General features: G+C 45.7%; 1 non-coding gene across 1 annotated transcript; it reads left to right on the top strand.

Annotated features, from left to right (window-relative positions):
* The first annotated feature begins 241 nt into the window (after positions 1–241).
* Positions 242–403, top strand: LOC121447681. The gene has a single exon (XR_005974214.1). It is a non-coding gene; the product is annotated as a U1 spliceosomal RNA (small nuclear RNA).
* Positions 404–7,015: the final 6,612 nt, after the last annotated feature.

Genomic DNA, 7,015 nt, shown 5'->3' with positions numbered 1-7,015 from the left:
TAGTCTCGTCATTCAGCTGGTTTGATAATTCACATTCTTTAGCCTCAGCCAGTAAGCTTAACCATTTGACCTCAAGTTCTTTGAGCTCCTGTTTTCCCAACCGTCTTCAAGCCTCTTATTGCCTAGGAAGGCATGACTGCCACCTAGTGGTGATCAATGCAAAAAACAAGCTGTACAATAGAAAAAAAAAGGCTTCTCTTTGCCTAAAATTTACGTATTACACACATATTTTAAAAATAGCATATTATTTGGCAGGGGAGACACCATGATCACAAAGGAGGTTTTCCCACGGCTAGGCTTATCCATTGCACTCTGGATGTGTTGACCCCTGCGATTTTCCAAAATGCGGGAGAAATGGCTCAGTGGTTAAGAGTGCTGGCTGCTCTTCCAGAGGACTCCGGTTCAATTCCCAGCAACCACATGGCGGTTCACAACTGTCAAACTATGGCACCAAGGGATTCGACACCCTCACATAGGCATGAATTCAGACAAAACACTAACGCATATAAAAGAAAATTAAATAAAATTTATAAAGAATAGCACTATAAAATATCCCGTGCACAGTGGCACATTCTTGTAATACCAGTACTCAGGAGGCTCACCAAACGTCCAAGAGTTAATGGGCCAAGAACTGATTTAATTACTACAGTTTCAATGTGGTTATTTTGGGACTGAGCAGCCGGGAACCAACAAGCAGCCCCCTTCAACAGTCTAAACCCCACTTACTTTCCACGTTTCCAGAAAACATTCCCATTATTGTCATGAGGCAGGTGTGCAGAGAGCGTAGTTAAAAGTGCCTACACACCTGACTTAGAGTCTAGTGAAAATGACCACACAGAATGCCAAGCACAGAAGAAACAGAAAGAAGCAGCAGGAAGATTTAAGAAATGAATATAGGAACACACACACATACACACTCACACTCTCTCACACACACACACACTCACACACACACACAAAGATAAAAAAAATGCTGACTGAACGGAACACACATTTAGAAGGAATTAAATTTAACAGGCCCGATCTCTTAAAACTATTCTAATTCTATTTGAAACATAGTATAGAAACTGCAGCGTTTTAAAGCAGGATTAAGACAATGAATGGGAAGTAAGGCTTTTCAGTGGGTAACCCTGGAAAAGAAAGTGGTCGGCCTTCCTGACTGTGTGTAGCATAGAAATATCATAATACGAGCATTCTGCAGAGCCTTTAAATTGTCCAGGGCATTTTGAATGGGCATCAAATCCATATGGCCAAAGTCCAAAGGAGGCAAATGCAAATTTAGAGAGAGTGAAGTATCTCTTTCCAACCCCATCCCCAAAACACAAATGCACTTTTGATTCTTCGCCTGCCTTGATAAATTAATTTCTAATTAGGAAATAATGACCTCTTGAACACTCATGTCTCACAGCTTAGCAGCTGGATTTTTCAGAAGTTCAACCAAGGCAACGTTTTCAAGAGAAGAACAGGCACACTGAAGGGGCTCGGGGTTGGCACAGAACACACTCCAGACACCAGATTCTCAGCATGAAGGAGATTTTATTATACTGGAGGGAGGGGGAGGATGATGCCATGCTGCCTGGGTGAGGGGTGGGGGGTGGGGAGTGGGGGATGCAGTGCTGCCTCTGGGTGATCAGAGACAGCAGCAGGTGTCTCGCAAAAGCAGGATTTGGGGGGGGGGGTTTAAGGATTAACTTCCAGAAGACAAAGTTAATCGCTCAAGTAATCGAGTAAGCAGGAGCTCACAACACCAAACCCCTGTCTGACCCCAGAGCTCTGTGATCTGCTACACTTTCCTGATTGCCAGGACGACTAACACACCATGACACCGATGACCATCATTCAGACTTGGTGACCAATGTATCAGCCGGTTTCAGCCATTCTACATTCCCCGGAAAACAATTTGATACCTCCAACCTAATGACGACCGCAGCCCAACATGGAAGACTCACATGTACAATTTGCCTGGAAAACTCAGAGACCATCACAATGGTTAGCGTTCTGTTCACTGTTAGGAGACTCAGAGACCATCACAATGGTTAGCGTTCTGTTCGCTGTTAGGAGACTCAGAGACCATCACAATGGTTAGCGTTCTGTTCGCTGTTAGGAGACTCAGAGACCATCACGATGGTTAGTGTTGAGGCCAGCCAGGATTACCCAGTGAATTCTAAATCAGTGAGGACTACACAGAGAGATCCAAACCACTAGATAGCAAGAAGTAATAAAGATAAAAGCAGAAATTAACAGATATTGAAGAAATCTTAGATGAAATGGTGGAAAACCAAAGGAGGTGTTTGGACATCCTCTTCCAAAACACGGATCATCATGCATTTGTCCTGAGGAAATGAGGAGACACATAGGAGACTGGTGTGTCACCTGCTGTCCATCCTTTTTGTTAAATGCCATCAGTTGCTTTAAGAAAGAGAGAGAGAGAGAGAGAGAGAGAGAGAGAGAGAGAAAGGGTAGATATAGATCCCAGTTCCAACCAAGATCCAAAAATCATTCCCTCAACAGAAAACTCGGAGTTTACCCAACCAGAGCCACAGAATGGCAGAATTATGCAGAATTATGCAGCCAATAAGAAGTACTCACAGCCTGACGCCACAGAAATGCCCTCATTTACGAAATAAGAATTGCTTGTTGGGAAACTGTTTGCCGTCATTCACCCTGACCTAAGAGGACTTACTCTTCCTGTATAAATAACCATAAAACCAACTAGACTGGAGTCTGTTTTTCCTTCTTCTGTGGTGGTGTGCGTCCTTGATTTGGGAGAAAGGCTTCAGGAGGCTGGTGTCTGTTTGTGGCCTGATGAATCCATGATGTAGTTCTCTCCTCAGATGTGACGATGAAGTTAAATCATCATCCTGATTCCCATGAAGGAATGACATGTGCTGTGAGCAGCTAGTAAGAGCTGCCTCATTTGTGCTTGTGGACACCAAGAAACACTCTACCTGGCATGGCAGTGCACATCTCTAGTTCCAGCCCTTGAGGGGGAGGGCAGGGGCAAGCAGATCTTTGGGAGACAGAGGCCATGTACTGTTGGTGTCTTAAGACACATGTAACCATGCTGTCAATAATGGGAACATGTTAATGTCTTTATATAGGAAGATATTGGGGTAGATGTATACAGTTGTTTCTTAGCAGAATGGGGCAATTTTATAATTTTTTTTTTTTCGAGACAGGGTTTCTCTGTGGCTTTGGAGCCTGTCCTGGAACTAGCTCTTATAGACCAGGCTGGTCTCGAACTCACAGAGATCCGCCTGCCTCTGCCTCCCGAGTGCTGGGATTAAAGGTGTGCGTCACCATCGCCCGGTTTATAATTTTCTTATTCCTCCTCATATTATTATAAATTCTATTAATGTGGCCCACAGAGTGCTGCATCTAAAACCATCAGTTTGTGGCCTTGACACTTTTGTATTAGTACTTTAGCCAATTCCCGTTAAAGTAGGTTATAACTGATTTCTGGGAATGTTCTTTGGCTCTGTCTGAAGCATGTTGTTGCTAGGCTTCCGAATTCGTTAAGAATCTTCTCTTGAAGCCGGGCGGTGGTGGTGCACGCCTTTAATCCCAGCACTTGGGAGGCAGAGGCAGGCGGATCTCTGTGAGTTCGAGACCAGCCTGGTCTACAGAGCTAGTTCCAGGACAGGCTCCAAAAACCACAGAGAAACCCTGTCTCCAAAAACCAAAAAAAAAAAAAAAAAAAAAAAAAAAATCTTCTCTTGGCATGATGAAGTTCGGCCTTACACTCTGCACCCAGAGCTCTTCATGATGTCTGCGTGACAAACTCGCCTGTGGTGCCACTTTACTGAAGAAGACTCTCCGGGACAGAGGGAGCTTGTTTCTGTTTGTGTTTCTGTTTAGAAGATGGAATCTTACTATGGCTGGCCTGGACCTCTTTATGTAAACCAGGGCTGGCCTCTGTCTCCCAAAGATCTGGTTGCCCTGCCCTCCTCCTCAAGGGCTGGGACTAGAGATGTGCACTGTCATGCCAGGTAGAGTGTTTCTTGGTGTCCACAACCACTGATTACAACACATGTCATTCCTTCATGGGAATCAGGATGATGATTTAATTTCATCATGCTATCCGATGAGAGAACTTTTAACTGGGCATTTGGGGGCCAATGTCCCATTGGACTATGTGCTGGCTAGTTTTATGTCAACTTGACCTAAGTTATAGCCATCCGAGAGGAGGGAACTCCACGGAGAAAATACCTCCAGAAGATCAGGCTGTAAGCAGACAAGCTGGTAGGTCGTTTTCTTAATTAGTGATTGATCAGAGAAGGCCTGGCCCCATTGTGGAAGGGGGTAACCCCTAGGCTGGTGGTCCTGGGCTCTATAAGAAAGCAGGTTGAGCAAGCCATGAGGAACCATGAGGAACAACGCAGTAAGCAGCGCCCCTTCATGGCCGGTGCATCAGTTCCTGCCTCCAGGTTCCCGCCCTGCTCCAGTTCCTGTCCCGACCACCTTCAAACGAACAGTGATGTAGATGTGAGCCAAATAAACCCTTTCCTCTCCAATTTGCTTTGGCTATGTTTCTTCACGGCAACAGTAACCCTAACGAAGGCAGATTAGACAGAAGACACTGGCCCGCCTGAGTTCTCCAATGACATTGGCACCCTGGGGTTCTGTAGCCGTGTCATGGGACTTTCGTCAAGGGGAGAGGTGAGTGTGGCTCTCGCTGGAGAGGGAGTGCATTCTTCTTGCCTGGCTAGCTCTGGATTTCCTCTTCCCCAGATACTTCCCACTGAGGTGGAGAGAGAAGAACTGTGTTTGTGTTGAGGGTAACCCATGTCCACCCTGGCTGCCGGTTTTGGAAAGACCAGGGTAACTATGGAAAAAGACGCCGCTGAGGTGCACTACACTCTTACTTCCACAAGGTGGCGTACCATACCTGCAATGCACATCTCATTCCCCCAGGACAAACCTTTCGCCAGAAGAGGTCGCAGAAACACCGTCTTTCGTTTCGCCGCCTGTTGACTGGGAACCTACACAGCACAGAACTGCAGTCAGAATGGAGGAAGCCCTGTGACTCTTCATGAATTAGAACTCAGCATGTGGCCCTCGTCTATCTCATAGAGTTACAGTGGAGGTTTTAGCCAGTTCTCCCTGATACAGAGACATACAAACAGACAAGATAAATCATTTTTATGTGCAGATGGTATGAGAGGTAATGTTTCTGAGAAGTACGGGTCATCAGTGAGAAAGCCATTATCAACACTTAGAAAAAGTCCCAAGCTGGTTGATCATTGATTAATATATATGAATTAACAGGCATTTTTAAAAAAGCATGAACATATCCTAATGAATCTCAAAAGACTGTTTGTATCTTTATTTTTAAATTTATTTTAATTTGTGTGTATGTGTGTGTGTGCATGTGCACGCTGGCACCTGTGGAAGTCAGAAGAGGGTGTTACGTCCCCTGGAATTGGAGGTACAGATGTGGATGCTGGAAACTGAGCCCAGGTCCTCTGCAAGAGCAACAAGTGCTCTCACTGACGGAGCCATCTCCTCAGCTCCCCAGTTCTAAATTTTAAACCACAGGAAGTATACACTTTGGAACCCCTCTTTCAGTCCCCACGCTTTTCCCTTGCATCTTTCCCTAGCCTGGGGACTGTGTGGCTTCTTCCTAGGACCTCCTGCCGTCATTTCACAGACCCAAGCCGAGCTGCAATGACCTGCATCCCAGCCTCTCTTTACAGGTGACAGCCCCCTACGATCACTCTGGGCTCCTTCCTTGGTCACGGATGCTGTCTCAGAACAGCCCTCTTACCTGCCTCTGCTTTGACAGTGTGCGTGATGAGGGAAGAGGAGAGTCGCTTTTAGAGGAAGACCCTCTCCCAGGTCCAGCAAGTCTGTTTCTGTACATGCTTCCCAGCCTGATGATGCTGGACCTGGGGAGGGGTCATCCTGACACTAGCATCCCACACTACCCTGTCCTGTGCCCTGGTGTGGGTTTCCAGCGAGCCAGGAACAGCTCTTCGTTCTATGCCTGTGAGTCACAACGTAGAGCAGAGGCATGTGTGGAGATGGAGAAATAAGAGTGTGCATTGCTGGTGGGAGGGAAAACGGTTGTAGTCACTGTGGAGATCAGTGTGGTATTTCCCTAGGAAGCCGGGAATAGAGCTGCCTCAAGATCCAGCCGTAGCACTCTGGGGCAGATGCACAGAGGACTCTAGATCCTCCTACAGAGATACGTGGTCATCCATGTTCATTGCTGCTCTATGCTTAATAGCCACAAATTAGAAACAGCCTAGATGTCTGTTAATTGAGGAATGGATAATGAAAATGTGGTACATTTACAGAATGGAATATTGCTCAGCTGTTCAAAAAATTACCATGAAATCTACAGGTAAATGGATGAAATGAGAAAAAAATCATGCTGAGTAACTCAGACCCGGAGGACATATATAGTCAGTACTCACTTACATGTGGATATTATCTGTAAAGTCTTCTATAAGCAGGTTACAATCCATATAACCGTGGAGGTTAGCTATACGGTAAGAGACTAGGGAGCAGGGAAGGGAAGGGAGACAGAACACTAAGGGCCACCTGAGGGGTCATATGGAAGCCCACTACTGTAGAAGCTTCTTAAAATATATACACATGCAAAGAAAATCTTTATTTTGTTTTGTTTTGTTTTTTGGTTTTTCAAGACAGGGTTTCTCCATGGCTTTGGAGCCTGTCCTGGAACTAGCTCTTCTAGACCAGGCTGACCTCAAACTAACAGAGATCCACCTGCCTCTGCCTCCTGAGTGCTGGGATTAAAGGCGTGCTTCACCACTGCCTGGCTGTGCAAAGGAAATATAAATGAAGTCACCAAATAATTGGGAAAACAATGCCCTAATTAGACATCTTTTATCACCAGAATCAACCTCCAGTGCCTCTCCATGGGCTCTGCATCAGCTCCCACATCCCAGTTCCTACTCTGCTTGCATTCCTATCCTCGTTCTGTTTGATGATGAACTGTTTTATGACACTACGAGTGAATAAACCTTTTTCTCCCCAAGCTGCTTCTGAT

The sequence above is a fragment of the Microtus oregoni genome, unplaced genomic scaffold, assembly GCF_018167655.1.
Source record: "Microtus oregoni isolate MIOR12 unplaced genomic scaffold, Mior012 000004F_ref0000308, whole genome shotgun sequence".
Classification (NCBI taxonomy): domain Eukaryota; kingdom Metazoa; phylum Chordata; class Mammalia; order Rodentia; family Cricetidae; genus Microtus; species Microtus oregoni.
The sequence above is the reverse complement of the archived record's forward strand: the minus strand, read 5'-3'. Positions and strand labels throughout refer to the sequence as shown.